The following is an 18,140-nucleotide window of genomic DNA, read 5'->3' on the forward strand; positions in this document are numbered from 1 at the left end:
ATTACATTGCTGATGCTGTTAGGTGCCATCCTCACAATTGTTCTCATAATTGAGCCCATTATGCAGCCACTGTGTCAACTCATCTCTTTGAGGTTCTTCTGCTCTCTCCCCATCTGCTTTACCAAGCCAGATGGCCTTGTCTAGGAACTGCCCTCTCTTGATATGTCTGAAAGATGTAAGCGTAAGTCTCACTGTGCTTGCCTCAAAGGAGCATTCTGACCATACATTTTTTCCAAATCAGATCAGTTTTAAATTAAAGCAGTCCATGGTACTTTCAATATTTTTCTCTAGCATTACAATTCAAATTCATGAATTCTTATTCAGTCTTCCTTTTCCATTGTCTTTCACATGTATATGAGGCAGTTGAAAATACCATGGCTTGGGTCAGGTGAAACTTAATTCTCAGAGCAATAGCCTCACTTTTCAGTACTCTGAAGATGTCTTGTGCAACAGATTTATCTAATGCTATTCATCTCTTGATTTCTTGATTGAGCAATGATTGTAGGTCCAAGCAAAATAAAATCCTTTCCAATTTAAACCTTTTTTTACATGTGTCATGATGTTACCTATTGGTCTAGTTGGGAGGATTTTGGTCTTCTTTCCATTGATTTGTAATCCATGCTGAATGCAGAAACCTTGATCTGAATTAGCCATTGATTCAAATTATCCTAGCTTTCTGCAGGGAAAGTTGTGTCATCTGCATATTGCAGGTTGTTAAATAATTGCAGGCTTCATTCTGAAGCCACATTCTTCATAAAATCAAGTTCTTAAATGATTTGTTCAGCATACAGATTGAATAAATATGAAAAGAGGATACAACTCGTTATATATCTTTCCTGGTTTTAAACCACTCAGTAGTCCCTTGTTGGATATGAACAATTGCCTGCTGATCCATGTACAGGTTCCAAATGAGCACAATGTAGTGTTTTAGAATTCCAATTCTTCTGAGGTTATCCATAGTTTCTTATGATCTATACTAGTGAATTCCTTAGCACACTAAATAAAACAGAAGTAAGCATCTCTTTGGTAATCTTTGATTTCAGTCAAATTCCATTTTATGTCAGCAGTGGTATCCCTTGTTCTATATCGTCTTCTGAATCAGGCCTAAACTCTGGCAGCTCCTTGTCAATGCACTGATGCCACATTGTTAGATGATCTTCAGCAAAAGTTTATTTACATGTGGTGTCAATGATTTTGTTCTATAATTTGAGCATTCTTTTGTGTTAACTTTCTTTGGAATGGGTAGAAATATGGATCTCCTCCAATCGGTTGGCCAAATAGCTGTCTTCCAAATCCTGGCATAGACAAGTAAATGCTTACAGTGCTTTTTCACCTTTTTAAAACATTTTGGTACTCCATCAATTCCTGGATCCTTGGTTTTGGCTAGTTCACCCAGTAGAGTTTGAATTTCTATGTCAGCACCATTGGCTCTAGATCACATGCAAGCTACCTCTTGAACTATTTGAATATTGACCCATTCTTTTGGTACAGTTATTCTATTGTATTCTTTCCATCTTCTTTTTATGCTTCCCACATAAGTCAGTATTTTCCCCATAGACTCTTTCAATATTGAAACTCCAGGCTTCAATCATTTCTTTAGTTTTGTCATTTAAAGATAAGCAGAGTGTTGTGCTAGACAGGGTAGACTAGAGAAACAAATTCATAGAGACTCAAATGTTTATACGAAAGAGATTTATATACAAGAGCAATTGAATATTGATCAGGTCCATAAATCCAATATTAGCCCATATTCTGATACCAACCTATAAAGTCCTCTTCAGACTCATGCAACACATGCAATGATGCTGTATACAGAAGATCACAGGCCAGTGGGTGGTAAGTCTGGTGGATCCAGTGACATTGTAAGCATCTCAGCACTGGTAAGAGTCTCCACGTAGCTTCTCTAACTCAGGGCACCAGCATAGTGTAGTTCTGTGTCTGTTGTCAGCTGCAATGTCTCGTAGAAAGTGAGCAGAGAGAGTGTCTCCTGCCTCCAAGGAAGAATACAGGAGTTCCCAGAATTCCCAGGAGAATGCCATGCCCACACAGAGGCCTCATTGTCTATGGCTTGATTGATAGGTTAGACTCCACCCCTTCACTTTCATCCTTCACTCAATTTCAAAAACAATTCTATAACTACTACTTTTTTCTAATTCTACGTCTCTGACACTTTATTATAATATTACACTTTGTTTACTTGAGCTTCTCTCTGGAATTTTCTATCCAGTCCTTGACATCATTTTTTCCATTTGCTTCAGCTAAGCTACAATGAAGAACAAGGTTCAGTTTCTTTTAACATCCACTCTGACATTTTCCTTTTGTCCTGTCTTTTTGTGACGTTTTGTTTTCTTCATGGATGATGGTCTTGATGTCTTCCCCTAGCTGACAGGTCTTCTGTCATTAGTGTCCAATGACTTTGCATTAAATTCATTCTTGAAATGCATGTAGACTAGACTCAAGGTCATTGTGGTAGTTACATATTCTGGTGTCAATTTGAAAGAATTATGAGTGAAGGGATGGAGTCTAGTCTGTCAATGGAATCATAGCCAAGGAGGCCTCTGTGTGGTCATGGACTTCTCCTGAAAATCCTGTATTCCTTCTTGTAGGTGGGCGACACTATCCCTCTCTCTACTCACTCCCTGAGAGACATTGCAGCTGACAAGACACATGGAACTACACTAGTGCCCTGAGCTGGAGAAGCCAGATGGACCTACTCTGATGTCACCAAACCTCTGAATCCAGATAAGCCACCTAGAGACTCCTGCCAGTGTGGAGATGCTTACATGCCACTGGATCCTAAGACTTTGCGCCCACTGGCCTGTGATCGTCCTGCATTCAGAATCATCACATGTGGATCAGGACACTGAAGATAACTTTATAGATTGGTCTCAGACATATGGGGTAATATATGACCTACGGGCTTGGGCTGGACTGGGTTGGGATGCTATCTTAATGTACAAATACCCTTTATATAAAACGTTCTCTTATGCGTATATGAGTTTCTATGGATTTTTTCTCTAGTCTACCCAGGTTAATACAGTCATATTTTAGCTCTTGTGAACTTGTTTTAGTTCTCTTCAGCTACACTCTGAACTTATAAATTAATAATTGATGGTCTGCTCCACGGTAAGTCCCAGGTCTGCTTTTACCTGCTGATACTGAGCTTCCTCATCATCTCTTCCCAGAGGTGTAGTCAATTTTATTTCTCCTTATTCCATCTGGATAAGTCTATGTGTATACTAGTCTTTTTGTTGTGAAAAAGTGTATTTGCTAACAACAAATCATTTTCCTTTCAAAATTCTATCACCAGCTTCCTTTCTATCACCAAGACCATATTTTCCGACTACTATTCCTTCTGATTTCCTTTAAACCTTTTCATTCCAAACACCAATAATTATCAATGCATCTTGATTGCATTCCAACCAAATTTGTTGGTATAATTCTATTTCCTCATCACTAGCTTTTGTGGTTGGCACATAAATTTGAATAGTATTAATTGGATTGCCTTGAAGATAAATATATATAATACTATTATAGACAGCACTGTACTTCAAGACAGTGTTTTATTAGTCCTTTTTGACAATACATGCAATGTCATTCCTCTTGATTGTGTTATTCCCAACAAGGTAAACCATTTGATTTTCTGATTCAAAATGGCCCAAACCAGTCCATTGCAGGTCACTAATCCCAAGAATGTTGAACTTCATGAATTTCATTTCACTTTAGATGAGTTTGAAATTTCCTAAATTCATATTTCACAAATTGGAATTCTATTCATTTACAGAATTTTGCAGCTATTATATCCCAGGAGTCTTCGGCAGATTGCCAAACCTGGATTCATTTGGCTGACCAGATTCATTCATTAGCCTGTGGTCTTCTAGCCTCAACTTCTTGCTTCCTGTCCATCAGCACCAATAGGTACAAGTCAGGAGAAGCTTACAGTGGATTTCTAATCCCTTAAACTTGAACGATTTGGACTAACAGATTTACAACTGTGTGGTCAATTTCCTGATATAAAGCTCTTTCTATATACATGACAGTTTTCACTGCTTGTGCTTTTCTAGAGAACTCCGTGAAATACAATTACCCAGACACTATGATGATAATTTTTCAACTCAAATACTTCACATTATCAGGAGTAGCCCATGTCTAAAGAAATACATTACACTTGGGAAAATAAAGGTTAAGTGAAAAAGATGGATTGGTTTAGTAGTTACAATATGGGCTCAAGCATATCAATAATTGTGAGGATGGCATAAAAACATTTTTTTACTTTGCCCAGGTTCTGGGTGAATTTGTGATGGCTCACCAACAAATAAAACCAAAGCACAATCAAAATGGAGGGTTTAAAATGAAAATAAAAACAAACAAACATAAATAAAATCTGCGTCATGGAAAATAAAGCAAAAACCCTTCCAGTTTCCTTGCCTCTCAGACCTAACAATTCATGAGTGTTTAAAATGGAGGAAAAGTAAAACAGAAGTGAACTCAGTCTTTAATGACATACAAGTTTTTTCAAACATAGAAAAAATATAATCAATAATCCTTAATCAAATTTTAAAATGCATAAAATGAAAATAATTAAAAATATATATCACACATTGTAAGTTATCATTTATCTTATTCTAATTTTTAAATTTTTAATGGATTTTAATTTTGAGTACTAAATTATTACTATTTTTCTGTGCATATGTTCTTAGGAATAATGGCTTATAATTGCTCAATATTTTCCTTGTAAAGACATGCTTGTTTTCTGTCCACTCTGATGCTCTTGCTTTAATAATACTAAGATGTCATATACTAACTACTCAATTCTTAGTGAACATTTGTAGTTCTGCTACAAGCAGGGATTGACTTCCTTCCCAAATCATAGCTATTGCCTTCCCCACTGTCCCATGAAGTAAGTCTACTTAATGCACAATACAATCTAAATTTGAGGCTGCGCTCAAGTGAAATTTATTTTTTAATTTATTATTAATTAGGAGTAAATACATACACCATATCATTCCATTTCACTTCAAGCAATGTTGTACAATTGCTACCACAATCCGTTTCCAAACATTCTCCTCCTTCCTAGACTCAATGACATCATCTCCCTTTTATTGTCCCCTGCCCAACGGGACATTTCTTAAAATGTCTCTTTTATCCATTTTTCCAACTCCCACCAAATTACTGGATAGAACCATGTAAACAGGGCAGCTATAACACTAATAAAGGGATTGGCCAGTTTTATTGCATCTCACCAGGTTATAAAGAAGAGCCCTTTCAGCAGGAGGAGAGAGAACTTTCAGGATCACTGGAAGAACAGCCATCAATGCAGCACATTCTAGATCTCTATTTGCTCTGATGTGGTGGAGAAGGGTAACAAAGAGGAAAAAACACGGAGGTCAGAGACCCTGAGACACAGCAGAGGGGGAGACTAGATTATGAGATTTGTAGAGTCTAAGGCAAAGCAGTCAGCTGGCTTTCTGTACATTAAATAGAGAACAATGCACCACATGGCCCAGAGGCTGAGGCCTGGAGATACTTGGCTGCTGGCTGAGGAGAGGAGTGGCGGTGGACCTATGGCAGTATCCTACTGTTTGTTCATCCTTGTCTGTTGTTGTATTTTAACTCCCCTTAAAAACAAAGCCAAGAAAAACAAAACATCTCTTAATTGTGGTTATTGTCTGTGTGTTCTGTGGGGCAATTGCAATGGATTATCAGATCCAATATCAAAGTAGAATGCTGTGGGAGGAATTGTCGGTGACAAGATAGTGGAAAGAAGGATGGAGTTCAAAGACAACTCTAACCTAAGCTCACAGCAATAGGGAGGACAGAAGAAATCAGATTTGGTCCCCACGGCATTTACTGCAGAGGTATTAATTCTTAACTCCCTGGCCAAGAAATACAAATTATCTATAAGTTTCATTAAATTGTGGTAGCATCATTTATTATTGTACTTGATTCTACTTGCTTCTAGTAGATTACAAGTAAACGTGAGATCTCATATTTTAATATTCATGGCCAGATTTTACATAAATTCTCCATGAAATGGTTAGATTATCATATACTTAAAAACCCTCCCACTAATCAAGCATGAAAATCCAAAAAGTATACACTACACAGATGGGCGGTTAATTCCGTTCATTGAGCTCGCACTGGGTCCCATGAGATTGAAGCAGCTGTGGTGAGAATGGCGCAGGTCCCCAATCCATGCGTCATGAACATTGGGGATGCTAAAGCATTCCATTGTGTAGAACATTTTTGAAAGTTCTTCAATGCAGTGAAGCTTGTCCTGAAGCAGCACTTCATTTTTAACAAATGAAGTTTTCAGGCAAATGTTGATACTTGCATATTTCTTTCTTTTGACAACTGTGTCTTCAGCTTAAATTGTATTTCATGGCTAAATACATAGGTTTTGCTTCAGCCCAGGCCTCCTATTACAATCAATGGGATATTGAACATAGGAAACAGAAACATTGTCCAGTAAATATTGTGTTTCAATTGTTTATCATGCAAGTTTATTTTTCACAGATACTGCTAATACCACCCTACACTTGCAAGGATTTTTTTAATAATCAAAGGTATTTTATGTCAATTGATAATATAAATGTTTTTACTGTCTTCTACAGAGAGCTGATGATGTTTACCTGACATAAAAATAAAACTTTGTAAAGTAAAGGATGCTATTGGACGTATGGGATTGTAATCACTTCTGAGAAGAATTACTTGCAGTAAAAAGTACAGGGGGAAGGGGAGATTCCGGATAGGGCAAGATATGACAAAATAACGCTGTATAAATTACCAAAGGCACATGAGGGGGGGGAGCGGGGAGGGAGGGGAAAAAAAAGATGACCTGATGCAAAGGGCTTAAGTGGAGAGCAAATGCTTTGAGAATGATTGGGGCAGGGAATGTATGGATGTGCTTTATACAATTGATGTATGTATATGTATGGATTGTGATAAGAGTTGTATGAGTCCCTAATAAAATGTAAAAAAAGAAAAGAGGAGAAAAAAATGATTAGGGCAAAGAATGTACAGATGTGCTTTATACAATTGATGTATGTATATGTATGGACTGTGATAAGAGTTGTATGAGCCCCTAATAAATTGTTTAAAAAAATTTTTTAAAAAAGTACAGACTGAAGTAATATGTAGAAAACTGGGTATGATTTTTAAATCCTGAGCCTGGGGTTTCACGTATATGAAATTCAAGTAATTGTAAGCTAGCAGAAGCTTGTGTCATGTTGTGTTGTATGTGGAAGTTACAAGAGTGTATGAAGGGGTACCCCCACAAAACCAGATGTGATGTGTCATGTGAGGTGAAAGTGCATTTAGAATTTGTTCCACAAGGTCAGACTGTTAATCAAGCTTTCTATTTAGAAGTTCTGAAAAGGTTGTGGAAGAGTGAGTGACAAAAACCGGCTGCTTTGTGGCAGAGAGGGGACTGGTTTTGCCACCATGACAATGTGCCTGCATGTGCAGCCATCTAAGTGCACCAGTTTAGGGCAAAAACAGCATGCCCTTCTGACCCCGTGCACTTCACTCATCTACCTCATTCAGAGTGACTTGTTTTTGCTTCTGAAATGAAGAGGGACATGAAAGGACAGTGATTTGACCACCTAGAAGAGATGAAGAAAAAACTATCCAAACAGATGCATTTTAAAAATGGTCCCAAAAATGGAATCGCAGATTTGACAAATGTATTAAGTGTAATGGAGAGGACTTTGAAGGTGATATCGTTGTTTGTTTGTTTTTTTTGTTTAAATTTAATACACAGCTTTGAAACGAAATCTTTTTGCGGGAAGGGTACCTCTCTTACTCATGAAAATGACAGGATCAATTCAATAATTACTATTGAGCAATAATTTTATGTATATAAATTCCAGTATTTAACAGCAATATCTACAGATAGACTGCTGACAGGTACATTTTGTCAACCAATAGTAGGGTCTAGAATAAATCCAAAAGAGAAATGGAAAGCTAAGGGAAACACTTTCCACTTGCCTTTCATTTTGTATGCACAAGTGACATGACATTTTTGTTTGGGCAAAATTACTTGATAATTGTATTCCTGGTGCGTCTGCAACTATGGTTGTTTTATATCAGAGGACATGATTTTTAAAAAATGAACACTATTAAGTGTTTAGAGAAAAGTCAAGATTCTTGCTCTACACCATCCTTTTCTAATATTCTATATTTAGTGTAGCCACTTTACCTGCCCAGAGGGAGTATTTTAGGACAGTGAACACTTCAAGGTCGTATTATAATTGGTGATATCTAGATACTGCATTAAAATGCATAATATACATAGAATGGTTCCTTGTAAATTTCACACAATATAAGCAGTGTTTAGTGGACTTAGCCACTTACATTGACTTTCTCTTTTAAGACTTTTTCTCTCTTAGTTTTTGCATTTGTATTTTATTTCCAATCAATGGAGTATAAAAATAAAAGAGCTCATTTTATCCTTGAGTAACGCTCATAAATATCTGCATTAACTTAATTATGGTCAATTATTTTTCCGTCACTCTTACTTCCAAAAATCTCTAAGTTGTCTTTTCTTTTCTCTTTCTCTCTTTAATCTTATGCACACATATTTTCGAGGCTGTTGGTATGGCATCATTTTCTTAGCCAGATGCAGTTTCAAAGGTTTGGAATGAATGAGGTGAAGTTTCTTCTGTTCAGATAGAGAGGATGCATTTGCATGATTACATCTCCCTCTACTTAGCTAATCATTCTGTACCCATCTTCTGGCATGTCTTACTTAAAATCTGATGTACGTGTTTCATATGTATCTCTCTTCTCTGCTGACTAAAAGAAAAACTTCATCAAAGCAAGATTGTGTATTGCACATATGTGAGGCTGGTCAATTCAAACCTCTGAAGGAGAAATATTTTGCTTTCTGCTCCTATGAAAGTTTATAGTGTTGGAAATTATATAAAAGATCTCATATGCATACATAAATATATATAAGGTCACCGCAGAGGGAGTGGGCTTTGAGAGCAGTAGAGGAAAAAGATGGCATCTTTACGTTCCATGATAGCACTTTGAAACTCTTCCAGGGGTTAAGCCATAGACAAGGTGATAAAAAATAGTTTTGTCTTCCCTATATTTTTTTCCAGAATTTTCATCATTTTTGTTGGCTAAGAATAATGGGACAAAAAAACAAAAATTAGGACAGCAATCATTACATTCAAATGTCCTTTTTCTCTGATGATCAAGTTGATTATGACCATTTTATAATTGTGAAGAGAAGAAAAGTTTGAAAAAATACACATAACAAGATACAAGTAAATTCCATAAAATGTATTACTACTTTTTAACTCACAGTATTTCTCCTGGTCATATTTATATTTGTATTATCCAATTAGGCTTATAAACTTTGTCAATGTAATGATGTGTGTCATGATATATCAGAATCATTGTCCGCATCATTTGACAAGTTTCTCTATCATGAATTCTGAAGGCTGAATCAAGCACCAGTTTATTGGACACATGACATGTAGCCGATTCCTAATGTGAGGTAATTGCTGTTTTTCTTTGTTTTCACTCGCAGCAATATGATTTTCTACCAGTGGTTTAGTAATAAGCTGTCTAGTTAAAATCAGCAGCAGCTAACAATTTTCACTTTACAGAGCTGAAACATTAGGTCCAGGAATGCTTAACTTAATCACTGAGTTATCATATTTTAAAACTTTGAGGAATAGAACACAAGCATTCTGATCACCATCCAAGTGCTCTTAAAAATGCCCACTGTTACAAAAAAGAATCGGGTATTGTATATTTTCAGAATTCAGTTAAATATATCTGACCTTTTTGTGTTAAAGAAAGAAGCTGTTATCATTATAGACACCTCTCTAGAAGGTTATGGGAATTGTGAACCATACATTATTTTCAACCAAAACTTTGGTATCTTTAATTGAATCTGCTGCTTTGAGGGTGCCCAACAATGCCAACCAGAGGCCAACAGACATGTTCCGTTTTCGTGCTTCCTCTTTGTAGGTATGTGTTAGTCTCCCATGCAGGATGCTGCCTTTGTACATGAGTTAGTTCACATATAGTTACATCTACAACTCCGAAAGCTTGTATAACTAGTGACCTTTCCTCAGCCATGGGTTATCATTTACTAAAATAAGGTTACTATCATGAGAATTACTTTAAGCCCTGTGAGGATAATTTATGATGCACTACAATAAAATGGAAACGCTGTCTGTAAAAGTGAACCAGCAACATAGAGAAGCCATAGTTTTATGGATGGATTGGGAGCTCTCACAGTTGGTGACCTAAGAGAAGAACAAATCGGTGTTGTGATATGACCCAGTCGCTACTCGACCTCATGAGGAGAGCACTGGAGATGTGTGCGTGAAAAAAATCAGATGATGCCCAACTGCTAGGAAAAATAGCATCTGCAGTCATAAAGGTTTGTCTCAAGAGAAGCAGCCATCTAGGTTAGAAGTCAGCTAAATCCACCCAGAAGACACTTACCAGCCTGCGTGACACAAAGACTGTAAATAATAAGTTCTGAATTCTGAACTTAGAGGAGGGAATGGTGCAAGACCTAAATTCTAAACACCTGGTTTGTGTGCAGAAGGCTATGGTAAAAGCCCTGTTATGGATTGAGTCCCTACCTGGATTGAGTTCCTGGTGAATCTCTCCTGTAAATAGGCTAGGAAGGAGGACAGCCCGACTGAGACAATGTGCATGGTAAAGTGGGCTGGCTTTAGTGGCCATACTGAGGCTGGAATGTAACATTTCATCTTTAATCCTCCCTTCGGACTCATTTTGAAGTGATTTAAACATTTTGATATACTCTGCATTCTCTTAGATAGAAATCTTTATCTGTTTTATATAGTCACTATTGCAGGGAGGTTTTTGTGCGTTGACCTTGTTTGTATGTTTTCCTGTATAGGAAAGCCATAATGGATAGATTTATGCAGACAGTGGCCAGGGGCATGGAAGGGGAGGGTGGGGGAAATACGGTGTTCAAAACTACCCAGGGAAAAAGACAAGGTGTGTTACTCTCTAAAGAGTTACAATCTTGGGAAAAGGGGCAGTTCACCATGGTCCTTTGGGATCCTATGAGTCAGAATGGACTGTGGCAGGGAGGCATTTCTTTTGGAAAAATAATAGAAACAATGAGCACTCAAATATGGCAAAGGGTTGATTGCTACAAAGTCAATTCTATATATCTGTGAATGCAGTAAGAGCCGGGTTGTAGAAGAAGAAAGAGAATTGTGGATATGGTATTCAATATTTACTGCTTCCTCAGCCAATCATTTCCTCTATTAAATATCTCAGTGTGAAAGATTCTGCTATATGAAATGCAGAAGGACAAAGAGTGAGAATGAGTGATCATATTCATAATAAAAAAGTTCAGTTCTTAGGCTCAGTATATTTTTAATACTATGCATATGTTTCTGATAATTAATGATATATGAATGTGTATATATGTATATTACCATATGTGTACATGTATCCTCTTTCTATCTGTGCATCTCTATATATATATAATGTGTGTATATATATACACATATATATGTGCCAATTTTTATGCAGTTTTGTGGTAAAATTAGGTGCTTCAGCTGGTATTCACGTAGGCTTATACTTGAGTACATACAATATATATACTATTTAAGTGTATTTCCAGAACAACTCATCGAGGTATAAATAGAGTAACTTAGATTGAGAAAAATAAGTTATCTTGAATGTCATTGCAAGAGTTTAATTCACTGGCTGGTGCTAGCTAGATAAACTTTCACTGAAAATGAGAATTCAAAGAGATGGTTTAGGAAATGTGTTAAAAACAGAGCATAAAGACCAATGCATTTTATGTTCATTACTTTTGAAAATTATTACAATTTAAATTAACAGTTCTTTTAATTAATTTTCATTTATAAAGAAAATCTCACTGATCTTATATACAAATTAATAGCAAGTGAATATCTTTAAGTGGGTGTTACAGCAAAATTATGGAATAAACTGATGGTAATTAGGTCATAATTTTGAAATTATGCTGGAACATTTTCCGTTTCTAATTTTATTTGAACATGGGCAAGCCTGCAAGTAAATATTGAAAGTAGCATAGTCTCCAAAGCCAAACAGGTGTTCTGGCCAATAGCTCAACTTTGGTAAAATTCAGTGAGAGTCTTGAAAACTAATTAAACATTTGAAAAGAGAAATATTCCCCTATGAGAGCTTCACTTTTTCTCTGAAGTCTTTTTGGAACTGCCATCTCCAGAGCTGGAAAAACTAAACACCTGCTTTTAAGGGACTCATGAATGTTTAATCTTGATGAATAGATTAGTCCAGTGGGATCCAGGCAAAGAGAGCCAATCAAGTAAACATGAAAACAAAATACTCCCTGCTCCAGGGGCATTTCCTTAGGATGCCTTCTTGCACTCATTCGGTTGCAGTTTCTCTACTTCATAATTCAGTACTTAAAATAGATGTGTGTGTGTGTTCTTCCAAAGTGAGACATGTTCACTATAAATTAAGACTTTTAGTAGTTCTATTCACTGCCTTCATATTTTAATAACTTATATGTTTGAAATATTAATAAAATGAATTTTAATGGATTTAATCTAATTTTACTTGCTGGGTTAAATACGAGGGCAATAATGTTGCTGTTGTTGCTTTCTCAAGACAAAAGATACTACCTTCTTTAAATGAAGACAGCTTGGAATGTCCAAAGTAGACCTTAGTAACTCAGAAAAATGGAAAAGGCGTAAACTCAGTGGTTATTCTATCCGCATATAAACTACAAATACAATTTGACAAATTTGAACAGACATATCAAAATTAGCATTTTAAACCTAGGGTTAGATATTTTCTCACTGACATGAGAAAATTTCGACTCATGGATAATCCAATAAGCGGAGGAGAACTGCTCCTGTGAGTTTTCAAGGCTGTAACTCACTAGAGGGGTGGAAAGGGTCATCCTGCACCTGCAGAGGGTCGGGTGGTTTTGAACTGCTGACATCCTAGTTTGCAGCCCAACACATAACCTCTACAGTACTAAGACTCTTGTTTAGATATTTTAATGAAATTTAAATTGATAAAAATATTATATGTTTTGAAATCTTTACAGTCATTTTAGCTCATTTATTCTGTAAGCTACTACATTATAAAATGAAAGTTAAAATGATATATATAAACAAATCCACAATTTCTCAAACCAACCTCAGCACCTATGGTCAGTCTGTTTTGGTAGCTGTTCTGTTACGCTTTCAACATTTCTTCTCCAGCAATCCAGCATTGGAGTAGATCTTAAACTGTCCATTGGCAAAGGTATGATGAGGTGTTTAACATAATCTTCACTCCTGAAAGGTGGAATCATGCTTAAACTGTGTAACCCAATCTAATGATAGCATTATCTTGTTGTCTCAGTACATATCTAGCACTCCCAAAATAAAAATAGCAGCAAAAAATAAAGATGGAGTAAAATGGGGCACAAAACCCAAAGACCGTAGGAATTCACCAGGGAAATACCATCTCTGATCCTTCTTTTCCCTCGCTCATCACGTCCTCTCCGTCATGCTTTCTAAGTAGGTCTATTTGTGCCTTTCTTTGCACGACACCGCGGGTCTCCTGGTAAATCTTTCTCATTGCAGACTGTAGCTCCTGTTCTCCCAGTGTCTTCCTCCCTTTGTTTCCCCTCAATTCTTGCTTATCTCTCATTATTCACAGAACAACTGAAGACAACACAGGGATTTTAGGTTTTATTGCCCTCTGGATAAGATCATTTGATTTCATAATTGGGGAAAAATAAGAATTTGTTATTGTGTGTTTGATGACCCTGCCCATGAAGTATAATGAAATACAGCCAATAAATACAGAGAAGGGCACTTGATATGCAAATACGAAGAAGAAGCGCTTGATACACTGGGTAGTGGAACTGGATAAGCATTCAACTATGAGCCAAATAGTTATTCACTGAAGCCCACCCAGTAGCTGCACCGCAGAAGACAAGCCTGGTAATCTTTTGCAAAATGATCGCAGTTTTAAAAAACCTTCTGGGACAGGTCTACTCTGCACCATGGGCCACCAGGAGTCAGGATCAACTCAGAGGCAACTCAGAGCAACAGTGTTTCTGAATGGTCTATCAGTCCCAACCAACACTCTATAGACAGAGTGGAATTTCAAAGGGATTGCAGGAAAAAGTTTCTGCGGTTGATGAAATGTGTGTGTGTCTCTTACTGATTTCATAGGAGGGATTTAGTATATCTCTGCAGTGAAGGGTGATTATTATATTTGTATGTGATGTCGGGGATGCAAAAATGATAAAAGCATACATATTTCTTAACTTAAAAATAAAAATAATAGAAACATAAATGATCTAATTATTTCTCTTTACCAAATAGAGTTTGCTGTTCTTCAATAAACTGTTTAATTTTTCTGGAGACAGTTTCACATAAATGAAATGAGAATAAACTATTTTTAAAGAATGATTTACTTTAAAATATGAAGTATTGCTGCCTTACCTTATCCTTCTGCCTTCTTTGTTTAGTTATTTAGTAAGTATAGAGAGATGCATTATTTATATTTCTCAGGAGAGATTCAATTTCTCTATCTGTTCGTTTACTACAAGCTATGCAGCTAGTTTGTTGTTCTCAGGGAGCAATCCTCTTGAATTCCCCATGGTTTTACATAGCAGGTTGGGTGTTTCACATATGATACATACAAATTAGAAGTTAACAAATTTGCTACTTTTAAATAAAAATATGATGACATATTAAAATATTCTATTTCAATTTTAAATAAAAATATAATATGCTTAAATAAGCAATTACAGATACGTTAAGGGGTCAACCAAAATGTCAATAAACAAGGTGAAGCATATTTTTTCAAATTCATGTATAATAAATATGTATATTTTTATTATGCAGACATAAAGCCCCTTTTGTAAATAATGATCCTCAGGTGTCACACAGCTGAGTTTAGATAGACACCCAACATGTTTATTCAACCTTCTTGCAATCACAGTGTCTCTGACTGATTTGATATGAGGGCTGTAGACTATCTCTACAGTGAAAGCTGATTATTATATTTCTTCTGTGAGTATGAAAGTCTCATAACTCACAGATCACACAAATTGCCTATAGAGTTTGTGAGTTATTAAAGTCATTCATAGGTTAAAAATAATAATAATAAGATATAATCACGTTTTACTGGTGGAATATTCAGTTGATTTTATGAGAAAACTTTTTTATCGATTACCAGTGGAAGAATGGAAGAGAGCTAATAAAGCAGCTCGGAGACTTTTCTGTCCATCTGACCATCTTTCTGGGCCCACTGAATCTCAACCTGGATTATTAATATCTGTGACACACTGAGATAATAGCAAGAAGGAATAACAATGCCTTTTACTTAAATGCAATCTTTTGACATTTAAACATAGCTTAACTGTCCTAGGTACACAATAATTAATTTTCAGGAATGGGGGAATAAACAAAGCACAATAAATATAATGTCCCTGGCAACTGTGTGCCCAATTTGTAAGAAATAGTTACATCATATGTGGAGGTTTGAATATATCCCATCTTTTAAAAATAAGGCAATAAACTAAATAAACATCAAAGACTATCAAGGATTTCTTAATCCCAACAAATGATTGGCATATATTATCATATTCTTATTTTAATATTGAACTCCTTTTTTAATGTACAATGAGGACTGAAGGATTTCTCAAGTGAGAAAGACTAATCACAAAATGTAAAGCATGGAATAGTGTTAGCTTTAATTAAAAGAAAATCATTTGTATTTAATAAAACTGCTTTATTAAAAGTTTCATTTTTTGTCACCTACAATGTTCTGCTTCTTTTTTGAATAGCCTGAGGGATAGACCACGTTTAAAGTGATGTCCATTTTGATAAAATTATATTTACTATATATTTACTATTTATTAAAATTAAGAAAACACAATTCCAATGCTGTGGATTCCGTCAAAGAATTGAGAAAGGTAAAATTATTTGCAAATGACTTAAATGTAAAAGAGACGTCGTGTATGAGCAGGTGTGTGGGTGAGCACGCATGTGTAAATGTCTTCCACCATTTAGCTTTTTAAGACTACATAAAACTCATGGAAGGAAAGACTCTTACATTGAAATATATGAATCACCATGAAATCAATGTCCTTTACATTAAAGAGGAAAGAGTGACATAAGGAAATATCTAGATGAGCAAGAAATCAATCTCCTTTAAGGTTCATAATCTCTCATTAATTCATATCTATTGCTCATGAAAGTCATTGCCAATGAGTTTATTCAGACTCGCCCGGCCCTACACTGTGTTTCTGAGCTTTCGTAAGCAGTTAGGAAAGCAAGCTCATTTTTCTCTCCATGCGTGGCTGGTAGGGTTGATGCACCAAGCTTGTTATTAAAAGGCCAGTGCAGATACTATGCTTTTTTTATTTTGGTGGAATGATTTTTATGATGATATTATTATTAAATGATTCAGCTTTTATTCATTAGATGTTTTTTACGTTTTCATTTCATCGATGAAGTAATTTTCTCCCAGAAATGTGAGTTCCCTGTAAATAGGTCTACATGCAATGAGTATTGCAACAACTCTAATTTTAATTATTGTAGTATTTAAAGATGGATATTAAGTGGCTCTTTTCTTTTAAAGAATAATAATTTATAACATAAGCATTTTATTTTTCTTTATTACTCTCATTATCTGCTTATTTTTCTTATCCTGTTTTTATTGCAATATATTAAAATTCCAGGGTCTCTGTGTCCTTACCAAAAAAAAAAAAAAAGCGAAATCTTAAAGCAAATTGGCAACAAGCAAGATGCAGATTATCAAAATACTTTCAGAAAGAGCTTATTTCGAAAGACTTTCCTTCACTCACAGAAGTCCAAATCATGAGAGTGCAGTAAGGAGGATTTGTGAGCATATCATTTGTGGAAATGAATTTGATTTGTTGTAGATTCTGCAGACTACAGACCCCTGGAGAAAAGAAAGGTGATTAGCAGAAAGGAAGAACTGGATTTGAGGAAAGAAATGTGCAACACCACATAAAACAAAGACTCATTTTCTCAGGCAAACCAAACTGTTCTGGAGGAGCGCCCACTGAAGGGATCGCTAGCTCAAGAAGTCCCGCGAAATACCAGGAAACAAAAGAGACCTTGAAAACCTGAGATCCTAGAGCATTGCACACTAGGTATGAGGCTACTAGTTGAAACTTTTGTCTCTCTTTTCAGCCCTACTTTGTCATAGACCAGGTCCAAAGAGAAAGCCCACGAGGCACTTTGTAGGAGAATGTGTTGGGAATAAGAGGAAAAGGAAATGAGAGCAATAAAGACCACACGTAATTCTTTCCTTCGCTGAAACACGGTAAGACATAGCTTTCATCTTAAGTTGAGTGTGGAACTGCAATTCAAAGTCTTCATTGAATACAATAATTTCTAAATTGAAACTGTGACCAAAAATAAGGTTGGATAAGTATTTTATAAAAGGGAACTAAAAAAAATTAAGCAAAGGAAGGGAAATTATTGTCTGTATATAAAGTGTAGAAAGACAAGGAAAACAAAGATAAGACTCATTTGTTTAAACCTATTAAAAACATGCACATACAATTAGTTAGCCTCCTATTTATTAACCTATTATTTATCACCTTTATAGCACACTAATATTGATGCTATTTAATTGTACCAGTCTGGGTTCTCTAGAGAAGAAAAACCTGTAAAAGATATTAAATAGAAATAGATGATAGATAAGAGATACAGAGGATATCAATGTAGGGATCTATAGATATGATTATGGATATAGACAGATTTTTATCAAGAAAATGACTCTTATTATTGTAGACACAGAGAAGTCCAGTCCTGTCAGTTCCAAGTATGTGCATCCGCTGGGAGCTTCTACTGACTTGCCTAGCTTCAGGGGCCAGCAAACCCAATAACAGCATGAACATCATAGGCTGTAGAGGTGGATGAATACAAGATTGGGCTTATGACTGGAGAGGTGAATTAAATTAAGGTTGGCAGGTAAGATCACAGGCTGCTGATAGTTCTCACAATCCACCAGCAACATGGTAATCTGTAGTCTCAGGTCCAAAGAACCAGGGGTTGATGAGCCACATGCACAATCTAGACGCAACAATAAGCTAGCAAGCTCCACCCCCTCCCCCCAGCATCTTTATACAGGAAGAC

This window comes from Tenrec ecaudatus, chromosome 4 (genome assembly GCF_050624435.1).
Source record: "Tenrec ecaudatus isolate mTenEca1 chromosome 4, mTenEca1.hap1, whole genome shotgun sequence".
Lineage (NCBI taxonomy): Eukaryota > Metazoa > Chordata > Mammalia > Afrosoricida > Tenrecidae > Tenrec > Tenrec ecaudatus.